General features: G+C 34.4%; 1 long non-coding RNA gene across 1 annotated transcript; it reads right to left on the reverse strand.

Moving 5' to 3' along the window:
* Positions 1 to 9160: 9160 nt before the first annotated feature.
* On the reverse strand, positions 9161 to 9487 carry LOC149208425 (uncharacterized). Its single transcript, XR_016252100.1, has 2 exons — positions 9425 to 9487; positions 9161 to 9335 (listed from the first exon to the last, which is right to left on the reverse strand). It is a non-coding gene; the product is annotated as an uncharacterized LOC149208425 (long non-coding RNA).
* Positions 9488 to 13572: the final 4085 nt, after the last annotated feature.

Consider the following 13572-nt stretch of genomic DNA (forward strand, 5'->3'; position numbering starts at 1 on the left):
AAATTCTTAACAATTTGATTTTATCATCAGTTGGCGACATGGTGAACATCATCAAAGTAACTCTTGCTTATATTCAAGTGCATCTTCAACATGCACATGAAATGATTGAGTTCCTTCAACTGGAGTCGCAACTACAAAGAATTGAGTTTCTAGAGAAAAGTGATGCTTCCAAGTCTTTGAACAATACAAATACAGCTGATGATTCCAAGTCACTGACCCAACCAACTTCAAGTGTCAAAGTGGTCCCTTATCCCGTTCAACTTTTTTCCAAACCAATCATCAAGCCATGGGAAAAAATCCAAAGTAACAGAAATTGACGAGGCTTAGGATATGTCAAAGATGACGCCAACTTGCAGATTTGTACATTGCATTACATGATGAGAGGAATACAGTGAGGCTGAGGCCTTTTCCGCCATTTCTATGTTCTTGGTATTTTTTATGTGTGTTAATTTTATTTATTATTCTACATGTGGTATCGGAGCTAATGGGATTCGAACCCTCTACAAAAAACACTTGATTTTTGCAAACTAAACAACTTAAAATTATGACTTTTAAAAATCTGTAAAATTATTTTATCTATTTTTTAAACTACCCCTTTTACAAAAATATCATAAAATATTTTAAATTTTCATATTAAAAATAAGCAAAATTGGGTATTTCACATGCATTCCATCCCCACAAATTTCACATGCGTTCCATCCCCGCAAATTTCTGTGGATTTGACTAGTTTCCCATTTTCCCCTTTGTATTTCACACGGCAAAGACGAAAATAATGATGAAATGGAGAATGCTAACATTTTTCCTTTCGTCTCTCACGCTCATCGTATCACTCATGTAAATCCCTTTGAAAACGAGTAGCAATGTCTTCATTTCTTAACGCTCATATTTCACACGGCAGCAAACATAAAAATAGTAAAGTCAACAACTTTAAGAAAATTTTCGTTGAAAACGAGTAGCGGTTTTTTCGTTTCGTAATGCTCGTATTTCACACGGCAAAAATTAAAATAGTAAAGTCAACAATTTTAAGAAATTTTTCATTGAAAACGAGTAGCGGTTTTTTCGTTTTGTAATGCTCGTATTTCACACTGCATTATTGATGATCTTAAAAGGATTAAGCTTGAGCCCGAGGACATTCTGGTAAGTTTCGACGTGGTCTCTCCTTACACCTGTATTCCTATCAATGAGGCCATGAAGGTGATTTATAAGCTCACCGACCATGATACGGCGAAATTGGTTGAGCTTTGCCTTACCTCCACCTTTTTCAGCTTCGAAGGAGAATTCTATGAGCAGACTTGTGGGGTTGCCATGGGCTCCCCCTTGTCCCCGGTAGTCGCCAATCTCTTTATGGAGGATTTTGAGTCTAAGGCTTTGGCCTCGTCTCGTCTCCTTCCGAAGCTTTGGAAAAGGTTCGTTGATGACACTAGTGTTGTCTGGTCTCATGGTCCTGATGAGCTTGATCATTTCTTCAATCATCTTAATAACCAGTCCGCCGCCATAAAATTCACGATGGAAAAAGAAGACAATGGTTGTCTTCCGTTCTTGGATGTTCTCATCTCTAAGAAAGCGGATGGTTCCTTTTCTCATCAAGTGTTTAGGAAGAAGACGCATACGGAGCAATACTTGCATGCTTCTTCCCATCATTTCCCAGCTCAAAAGTTAGGTGTTCTAAGCACTCTTGCCACCCGTGCTGTTAGAATCTCTGATGAAGAGAGCTTGGAAAAGGAGAAGGCTCATCTCCTTGATGTCTTTTTGGAAAATGGTTATGATAGGCACCTGGGTCAAAAGGCCTTCCTCAAGGCTAAAAAGGAGCCGTCAATCCGTAGGGATCCTAATGATCGTGTCATGGGAGTTAACCTTCCTTATATCCAAGGGAACATGGATAGGATTGCGAGGATTCTGAAAAAATTTGATGTGCCCGCAACTTTTAGACCTCTTAATACTATCCGTAGCTCCCTCAGGTCTGTAAAAGATCCTATTGACCCTAAAGACATGAAGGGCGTCTATATCATCCCTTGTTCTTGTGGGATTCCATATATTGGTGAGACAGGACGCTCTATCAATCAAAGGATTAGCGAGCATTCAGCCGACCTGAGGCATGGTAGGACCAAATCCTCAGCCTTGGCAGAGCATGCCGAGAAGACGATGCATCATGTATGTATCGAAGAGGCTCAAGTCATTGCTAGAGTTGCTCAGTTTCACCATCGCAAGTTTAGGGAGGCCCTGGAAATTGAAAAAAGGCCGAATAATCTTAATAGGGATGATGGCTGGAAGATCAGCAGCTGCTGGGTCCCGGCCCTATCTTCCTAGCCTCCGCGTTCCTTGCTTGGTATGGTCTCAGTGTTTCTTGTTTCCTTTCCTTAAGAATTGTTTCCTCTGTGTTTGTGGTTTATTTGCTTGCTTTTCTCTTGATTTGATTTGTTCTCCTTTTAATTATCGCCCTTATGATCTTGATTTAGTCCCCTCTTTTTCCCTTTATATTCGATGATTATTAAATTTGGCAACCTGGGAATATTTAACATAATATATGATTGAACTATCCTTAGATTGTAAGGTAATTATTTACTTTTTATTAGCCTTATATTTTTAACATCCTTATGCTATAAATACATGTATAATTAAAATATGCATTTTTCTTAACTAATCAATATTACTTTTCATTTATTCATTTGATTAATTTTGATTTTTTGTTAGTTCTAAATTAATTGAACTAACCGTAAGAGATAGTGTAAGATAAAAAAATTTAAAAAAGTTTTATAATTATATAGATAGAAATTGATATAATATTTTAATATCTAAACTTTAAATAAAAATTTTATTAGAATGATTAGTTATTAAAGAATTTTAAATTGATATATTTATATATATATAATTAAAAACATATATATATATATATATATATAAACATTAAATATAGTATTATTAGAATGTTAGGTATGGTAATATATATATATACTTATATATATATATATATATAATTAATATTTTAAATAAATAAATGGTTTAGTTTTGATAACTAACCATTGATCTAATTCAATTTTTAGTAAAAATTATAGTTTTCTAATAATTTAAAAACTAAATATTAAATATAGTATTATATTAGGTATTGAAAAAATATTATATATAATTATATATTAAATATATAAATAGATTAATAACCTCTGATCTAGTTAATTTTTACCCAGTTTACTTAGCTCTAGTAGTATAATAATAATTATAAAGAATATTAATATTAATTTAGTTAAAGGGGTTTGACTGGGTCCTTTAGTTGAAAAATAGTCGTTAGTCTTTTTAGCCGTTGGAGTCTCTGGTTGGACTATTTAACTCGCTATACTGGATCTGTATCTTCAACTTGTCCTGACGATGAACCACACTAGTTGGTTCGAAACGCGTCGACAAATGATCAATTATGTGATTTCGCCAAAGATTTTTCTAAACAAATTAAAATAGTAAAGTCAAAAATTTTAAGAATTTTTCGTTTGAAAATGAACTGTAATTTTTCGCTTTCGTAATGTAAATATTTGATATTTTAATCCATGAGGTGTAAAAATATTTGATATTTTAATCCATGAGGTGTAGGATAGTGAGTTTGCTTGGGTTTAGTTGCAGCTATGTTAAGAGTTTAATTATGGGTTTAGTTGCAGCCAGGTTAAGATTTTATTTTAGCAAGAGGGTTGAACGGGAAAGTTGTCTAAGCCTCACATAATCTTGTTAGGATAAATTGACTTTTTTTTATCCAATAAAAAATATTGTAAAAATAATTCATTATAAAAAAGAATTATGTAAAAATAAACCATATAAAATATTTTATAATCTAATTTATAATAAAAACATCATACACAATTTACTTTTAAAACTATAGGTATAAAATCGACAACCCTATTCTAAACGACACTGATGAAGTCATCAACTCTAGAAATCTCTTTGGAAAATGAATCTCTTTATAAAACAAAAAGTTTGATTATTTCACATTCAGCATATCACGGCAAATGTATTTGGAAAAGGTGTGCAAATTCCACACGCCAAAAACAAAAATAGTGATAATGTCAACAATTCTAACAATTTTTTCTTCATATTACGGTAAATATATCTCTTCGTAAATATCTTATGGTCAATAATGTTATTATTTGTCATGTCAAGAATAAAATAATAATAAATTTGTCATGTCAAGAATAAAAATAGTAATAAATTTGTAATGTAAAAGTTTTTGATGCTGAATCCTCTCTACACAGTTTATAAAAATATTTTACATATATAACATACGGATGAAGTCAACAACTATTAGAATTTTTTCTTACTTATTTCGCACGAAATATCTCTGAAAGCGAGTGACTGTTTTTATCTTTGGTATTTCGCACAAAATATCTCTGAAAACCAATGACAATTTTTTATTGTTGTTGTAATGCTCTTATTTCACACGGGAAAACAAAAATTGCAATAAAGTAAACAATTCTGGGAAAACAAAAATTGCAATAAAGTAAACAATTCTGAGAATTTTTTCTTCTGTATCTCACACTCACCCTATCACGACAAATTTGTTTGGAAATTAATAGCAAATTTTTGTTTTCGTAATGCTCATATTTCACACGGTAAATTTGATTTTTTTTTATTTGATAAGAACAAATAATTTCCTGCTTTTGAATATAAGGTTGCTGAATTATTATTATTATTACTATTATTATTATTAGGGTGTGTCTAATGGTTAAGAGCATGCATTTCCTCTTAAGACATCACATGTTCAAACTCAGAGGGGGTAGAGTATGTATGCCTTTGTAGATAGTCAAATGGCACACATACAAACAAGCACAAACAAAGGGATCTCATACACCAATTTGGTGTCTGGCTTGGCCATGACCTTATTGGATAATAATGATAATAATAACTTCATAATAAATAAAATAGTAAATCTAATTTATTTTTTTATTTGAATTAGGTTTTCTATTTGGAATGGAAGTAAAATATACACCAATTTGGTGTCTGGCTTGGCCATGACCTTAAAATTGGATAATAATGATAATAATAACTTCATAGTAAATAAAATAGTAAATCTAATTTATTTTTTTTCTTTGAATTAGGTTTCTTATTTGGAATGGAAGTAAAAAAATTGTATACAAGATACATAAATAATTCCAAAGAGATGTACTACTGATTATTCACCATACTAGCTCATTTTTGGGAAGGAACCCACTTTCCCGATAGAATTCGAAATTAAGACTCTCAAAACCGCAAGGGAAGTCTGACTAGAGGGACGAACTCTGTCAACAATGTTTGCATTGTTTTCCAGGAGGGACGAACTCCGTCAACAATGTTTGTTGTGTTTGCATCTTTTATTGTTGTTGTTTATTCTTCATTTCAGTTCTCAAAGTTTGATGTTTAAGGCATATTAATAGCTTAATTTCCCTCTTTCATTCACACATATGAAATCTTAGTTAATGTTGGTGAAAATGTGCAAATAATCAATCCTGTAGATTTCAGATCATCAATGCTCCAACTTTTGAAAAATGGCTCGTGAGAAGTCAAAGTTTCCCATATGCATATACCATCTCCAAATGAATCCCAAAACTAGACAATATAGTATAAAAGCAGCAACTCCACCACTTAGTAGTAATATTTTTTTCCCATATGCAAAATTGTTTCTTGGTGTTGGACATGTAGGTAATTCAAATATTTGTGGTCCATGATTTCTAATGAAGGACACCACAATTGTCTGATTTGCAAAAGGAACTCCTTTTCAAATTTCTCCTGTGAGATTGTTGAAAGACGCATTCAAATGCTGAGGCATTCTCAAGTTCTTGAGTGTCACTAGAATTGCAATCGACAAGGAGTTGGAAGATAGATCTAGGCTCATAAGGCTTTGCAAATTTCCAAGTAAATCTAGAATGGATCATCTAAAGGAATTTCTAGATAAATTCAATTATTGTAGTTCGCTACATGTTCTAAGTATAGGTGGAATGATCTCAAAACGATTGGTAGAAATGTTTATAGCTTGAGGCATTGCAATTTACCAATCACCATGGGCAAGGAGCCTTATAAGAAATTCCATGACAAATTCAAATAAAGTTGTAGATTAGAAAGTTCAAACATGTCTTGTGGTATGTTTCCAGTGCGCATATTATGAGACAAGAAGCAATTCCAAATTTATACAATTTCATAAGCTGGAAGGAATGCCTCCTTATAACTGGGTATGATGAAGGATGAATCTTCTTAGATATTTAAGTGGTGCAAGGGAAATGAAGGATGAAGGATGAATCTTCTTAGATATTTAAGTGGTGCAAGGGAATTATTAATCTTTGTAGAAAGAGGATACTTCATTCTAAAAACTCGAGAAACACTTAATTTGTGCTAATTAAACAACTTAAAATTGTGACTTTTAAAAATTTGTAAAATCATTTTATCTATTTTTTAAACTATCCATTTTATAAAAATATGATAAAACATTTTAAATTTATATATTCATAATAGAATTGGGTAAAATTTCTGTACTTAAAAAAATCCTTAAACTATTCTTGCTTAGACAAAATTTATTCCAACCTTTGTCAATATAAATAATTTTTAATAACAAAATTATGACGAAGTCAAATAGAAATTTTTTATACAGTATTTCACATGCATCCATCACCACAAATTTCTCTGGATTTGAGTAGCCATTTTTCCTTTCGTATGTCACACGACAAACACGAAAATAATGATGAAATCCACAAATCTAAGAATTTTTGCTTTCCTCTTTCACGCTCATCGTATCACTCATCGAGAATGCTAACATTTTTCCTTTCATCTCTCACGCTCATCGTATCACTCATGTAAATCCCTTTGAAAACGAGTAGCAAACTTTTCATTTCTTAATGCTCATATTTCACACGGCAGCAAACATAAAAATAGTAAAGTCAACAACTTTAAGAATTTTTTCGTTGAAAACGAGTAGCGGTTTTTTCGTTTCGTAATGCTCGTATTTCACACGGCAAAAATTAAAATAGTAAAGTCAACAATTTTAAGAAATTTTTCGTTTGACAACGAGTTGTAATTTTTCGCTTTAGTAATGTAAAAATTTGATATTTTAATCCATGGGGTGTAGAAATATTTGATATTTTAATTGATGAGCTGTAATCTAGTGAGTTTGCTGGGGTTTAGTTGCATGTTTGGGTTGAGAGGTTACGATTTTATTTTAATAAGAAGGTTGATGATGAAATTTATTTTGAGAGAATTAAGCGTAAAAAAAACTTGACTAAGTTTACATAATTTTGATAAATAACATTTCATCGTCAATAAATTAGTTTTTTTTACTCAATAAAAAAAAATTTAACATTAATATATACTGAGTTTAGTCAAAATATATAGTTAATATTTTAACTAAATTAACATCTTCTGTAACTAAATTAATATCTTCTGTAACTAAATTATGTAAAATAGTTTGATGATTCAATGTTAGATAAAAAAACATCTCTCACACAGTTCATAAAGAATTTTTTCTTACTTATTTCGCACAAAATATCTCTGAAAGAGAGTGTCTATTTTTATCTTTCCTAATGCGCATATTTCAAACGGCAAGAGCAAAAAATAGCGATAAAATCAACAATTCCAAGAATTTTTTCTTTCGTTGTGATATCCTAAATTTTGTTAATATTTTATTTTTACGGCAGAATAAACAGAGTATTTAATTTTATGTAGAAAAGTTACTATTTTGAGTATTTTTATTACACTGTAATAAAAATATACAATGGTTGGTAAATATTTTTTTTACTTGAGAAACAATGATCTATAGAAACTGATTTATAAAAATATTTATTCCAAGGATCAAGAGGGTTAGAGGAATCTCTATTTGAAAGAAGGAGGAACTCTGCTGAAAGGTCACGCAATGTGGAAATGGCTAAGTCAGGCAGTGTGGAAATGGCTAAGTCTGGTTAGGACCATATAGTAGCACTAAGGATTGGAAGTTCTCATAGCAGAAGTTCCTGAGTTTTACAGGAAACAACTCAAGGGGAGACTATTGGATTAATAGTAGTTCTTGAGTTTTACAGGAAACAGCTCAGGGGGAGACTATTGGATTAATAGTCTCAAGGTTGGGAGGAAGAGTAAACACCAGAAATTAATTCTGGTATGGAAGAGAAAGACGGTCCAGATAAGTAAATGAAAATTATTTCTATGCTAGATAGATTTTTTTTGAAATGGATAGATAATTCGATATATGATTGATGTAGGTACCAATCTCTTGGCAAATAAGTTTATCAGAATCAATACATAGATGTATTAATATGCTTATTTAATAGTCTTTCCACAAAATACACTGTCTAGATCTATCTTAAAGAGTCAGGTATCAAACAGAGTGTTATAAATATTATAATAACATAGATAAGCAAATCTTTGCATAATAGAATTATATAATAGTGCATTATTCTCTTCCTTCTGTAAGTACCAAAGGCCCAAAATGAAAAGCTTGACCATTACAACATTATCTACCCTAGTATAATTAAGTAAATATATGAGAAGCAATAGAAGAAGGGCCAGTCAAGTCGAAAACTGCCACATCAGGTAAACTTCACAAGTGTCATGTAATATGAAATATACAGGAATAAAATTGTAAAGAACTAAACAGAGAATTATTCTGCATTCTGAAAAGAAAGATTACAGTCGTAAACTACCAATACAGCCGAACGATTTTCTTTAAATAGCGTTATAGAAACAACTTTACAGTATTTAAACAAGCACGAAGGGAAAGTTTTTAGTAATCCATAGAATTTAGAAAAAATGTTGAAACAATAGAACAAGACTCCCTTGCTTCCACTTTAACAATGTATGTATTATTATAACTCAGGCAGGGCTTGGAAGTTACGCATGACGGAATCCAAACATAGATATACATACAAGAAAACAGTGCAGAGGAGGTCATGTTTCCTCCTAGCCTTAAAAATAGATCTAAGAACGAGAATAACATAACAACAAGATAATTGCATTAATATTGAATGTTTTATAACAACTGTCAAACAGAGTCTAGGGTTTGTAGGGCTCGAACCCTCCTTAAAACACTTCCGAGCAAAACCCTCTTAACAAAGATTGTTACCCGACAGCGAGAGGCCATTAAAGTCCTTATAAATATCGACCAAGGGCCAAGGAGGCCAACAAAATAAATTACAGATAGAAGCCAAGAGGGCTAAGAAAGAAAACTGGATCTATAGGCAAGTCTTTCGACTCCTCCAAAAATTTAAAAGCAAAGACAGAACAAAACTCCCATACAATGAGCATGACCCTTAGGGCAGTATTACCTGGAGACCACCGCATGATAGAACTAGGAGAGAGCCCCATCCAGCCACCACCACTTATGCCTCTTGAACCTTTCATATTAACTGCGGCTTGGAATGAGCATCCCCTCAGCCATACAACCAAAATAACGATGCTTATATCAGAGGAACAGGAGCAAACGATAGGTCCTTACCTGGTTAGGCCGACCTAAGGAAGCCTGCTACTGGAATTGATGGCGGACCTGGAGGATAGACCTATTAAACAAAACAGTAAAACATTAGAGCATAGCTCCCTGTATACGAGGTAACAGTTTAAGTTCAAAATCGTAACCAAAGACTTGTAAGAGTTGGGTGAAAACCTGTACCAGTGTTCAACTTCGCAACAAGACACCAGAGATCCCGTTCGAATGGAGGAATAGAGGAGGAGACGAGCTCCCTCAACCAATGCAGTTACCCTAGCCATCAACAGAGAAATGAGTAACAGAAACCCTCTACCCAAAAGCAAATGGTTTGGTGGACTCATCTCCACCATTTGACTTCGAATCTGCATAGAAACCGTTGATCTAGGAGAAAATCTCGATAAGGGAGCATTGCAGTACCGCCATAAAAATAAATCGGGAGCGAGCATAGTCGCCCAATTCAATGCAACCACAGTCATTAAGGCGATAAGGATGCACAGGGGCAGCTCGACATGACAACCATGTAAGTAGCGAAAAGATCAATGCATGAATCTCTTGTGGCAGGACAAGTGTCACTTATTTAATTCAACAGGAAATTTATTATCCAAAGTAAGGATCTGTACAATGACTCTCTCATGTTAAAAAGAAATTAATGATATGAAATATATATATTCGAACTTGTATGTAAATCTTTGTATGAATCATTAACAAATCCAGAACCATTTATATATAGTTAAGAGTATTAAATTGGTTAACCATGCTATAGTAAAGTTCGATAAAGTAAATTTTTTTATTATGGTCTTTAACATTTAGAAGATGTGAGACATATGGTATCAGAGTGACTCAGGTTGCTAAACTGAGACCTCTGGAATTAAGTAATAACAATACTCTGTAATATGTATGTACGAAGAAGGAAGCTGAAAGTATGAGGAGAACTGGAAGTCTACCTCATAGGTCCGTAATAGGAACCAGACCCACAACATTTCAAGAGGGCAACCCTGAAGTGTCGGTGCAGCTGGGCGACCAACCCAGAAATACCAATCCAGATATTATAGTAACAGTACAAGAATTAAAGGATGAAATGGCTCGATTGTGAGTAGACAATGAGAGATTGATGCAGCAACAAGAGAAAATCACGAAGAGCCTATCAAATAGATAGAACCATCGGCCATTAGTTCCCAGCCTAGAACGTGAGAATATGACAGGGGAGCAAGAATTTTGAACTAAAAATGTGGAAACAGAGGGGGGAGAAGGAAATCATGAAGAAGAATCAGATAATGTGTCCAATCACAATATACCGAAAAGACAGAAAGTGGAACTTCAAGGGGAGTTCCAGAAAGTTAAGCCTCCTCTCTTCGATGGGGAACAGGAAGAAGCAGCAGAAGCATGACTCATCAGCATGAATAAATACTTCAAGTTGTATGAATACGACCATAATCTGAAGACCCGCTTGGCCATCTTCCAGTTACAGGGGAAGGCTACATTGTGGTGGGAGGAAGTAAAGACAGTACGTGGAGTTAGTGAACAAAGTACCACCTGGGAAAAGTTTCAGAGACATTTTAAGGAAAAATATCTAACAGGGAGGTTTTACGACGAGAAGGCAAAGGAGTTCCACGATCTCCAATTAGGCCAAATGACCATGGATGAATTTATGACTAAATTCACATTATTACTTCGGTATGTTCCTTACATACGCAAGGAAAAAAGAAAAGGTGCAACAGTTTATTGGTAGCCTTCTGTCATTCATGAAAGAATGGCTGGAGTTTGACAATTCGAAAACCATGGATGAGGTCATTTGTAAAGCTCGCATTTGTTACCAGCAAAACAAACCAAAGGGGGACCCGAGAAAAAGGTGGACTGATAAAAAGGGGAGTAAATTTGTTTCCAATTACAAGGGAAATAAGGGTCTAGGAAACAAAGGAGTATTTAAAGGACAGGCCAACATAAATGCAAATAAGAGTCAGCCTCAATTTAAAGTACCTGGTGAAACGAGAATGAATGAACAAGCTGGCAGAACTGAAGCAGAGACAACCAATAGACCATCGGTACAATGTTGGGGATGCGGAGGCCCTCATTACGTCAAAAACTACCCACAACATAGGGGAGCCGATCAAATTTCACAGATACAAGAAGCATATATAGTGGGGGAGGTAGCAGGAAGCATTCCTAAGATTAATGCTGCCCTTGAAGACCATCAAGTAGAATTTCAGCCAACCATGGTTGAATTTAAAGGCAAATTTTTTGACCGCCCTGTTTCCATTTTAATTGATCCTGGGGCTACTTTAAGTTATATCAGCCCCAAGATTGTGGAACAATGTAAATTACAGACTATTAAATTTAAACAGCCCTGGTTAGTACAACTAGCCACAGGGTCCAAAAGAAGAGTTTTGGCTAAAATAGATAATTGCCCTTTAATGATAGCTAGTCAGTCTATTATAGCAGATTTGAACATATTACCATTAGGGTCCTATGATATTCTTATAGGCATGGATTGGTTGGAAAAGCACTGGTCACTTAATAACTGTAAAACTAAAACCATCAATTATTAGGATGAGAAAGGTGAAAGACAAGAAATGCAAGGTATTCAAAAACCTCTGCAGATAAGACCTATAACAGCTTCCCAGTTAGCAAAATGCATCAGGAATGGGTGCCAGATTTATGCAATACAAGTAGGAATCACTGATTCCAAGGATAAGTCTGACTCCTTTGAAAACATACAAGTGGTACAAAATTTCCCAGATATATTTCCTGAGGAAATCTTGGGTCTACCCCCAAAAAGAGACATTGAATTTACCATTGAGTTGATCCCAGGAGCTGCTTCAGTCTCCCAAGCACCGTACCGCATGAGCATTCTAGAGCTAACTGAATTAAAAATGTAGTTACAAGAGCTGCTAGATAAAAAATATATCCGACCCAGTGTATCCCCATTGGGAGCCCCAGTTCTCTTTGTGAAGAAAAAGGACGGAACCCTGCGTATGTGCATGGATTACCGTCAGTTAAACAAGCTGACCATTAAGAATAAGTACCCTCTACCCCGTATTGATGAGTTGTTTGACCAAGTCAAGGGAGCAACTGTTTTCTCAAAAATCGACCTCTGCTCTGGGTATCATCAGATCCAAATAAAAGAGAAGGATATAGCAAAGACATCTTTCATGACTCATTATGGACATTACGAGTTCGTAGTTCTGCCTTTTGGATTGACTAATGCCCTAGTGACATTCATGTGTCTCATGAACAATATTTTTCATCAATACTTAGACAAGTTCATATTAATATTTATAGATGACATATTGATATACTCTAGGAGCATAGAAGAACATAAGGAGAACCTTCGTGTTGTTCTTTAAACCCTAAGAGAACACCAACTGTATGCCAAATACAACAAGTGTGACTTCTTTAAGGAGAAAATCCAATACCTCGGACACGTCATCACCAAGGATGGAATCACAGTAGACCCATAGAAAATAAGAACCATCATGGAATGGCCAGTACCAAAGGATGTAGCTGACATAAGATCCTTTATGGGTCTAGCCGGATATTATAGATGTTTTGTGGAAGGTTTTTCTAGAGTGGCATATCCTATTACCTCTCTTCAGAAAAAATGGGAAAACTTTTAGATGGACCCCCGACTATCAGCAGAGCTTTGATCAGCTCAAACATTTACTAACCACTGCACCCATTTTGAGCATTGTTGATCCCAATAAAGAATACATAGTTTGTACGGATGCTAGCAAGGAGGGTGTTGGCGGTGTACTAATGCAAGAAGGTTGGGTGGTGGCTTATGAATCAAGAAAGCTTAAAGAATATGAACAAAAATATTCGGCATATGATTTGGAATTGACAACAGTAATTCACGCCTTAAAAATGTGGTGACATTATCTAATGGGTAAGAAATTCCTACTAATGACTAACCATCATAGTCTAACAAACTATTTTAGGCAGCCCACCTTAAATGCAAGACAAGCTCGATGGGCAGACTTCCTAAGTGAATCCGATTTTGAAATAAAACATTTAAAGGGTAAAGAAAACCGGGTTGTGGACGCTTTGAGTCGCAAAGTGCATTGTTTATATGAAATTTCTTTCAGTGAATCTCAAACAGCCTTTCATGAGCAGATCCGTGAATGTGTTGTGCAAGATTTAGCATACAAGCAAATATGCCAGCA

The sequence above is a fragment of the Pinus tabuliformis genome, chromosome 1_2, assembly GCF_031772625.1.
Source record: "Pinus tabuliformis cultivar Carrire ecotype Pingquan chromosome 1_2, CPIR1, whole genome shotgun sequence".
Classification (NCBI taxonomy): Eukaryota; Viridiplantae; Streptophyta; class Pinopsida; order Pinales; family Pinaceae; genus Pinus; species Pinus tabuliformis.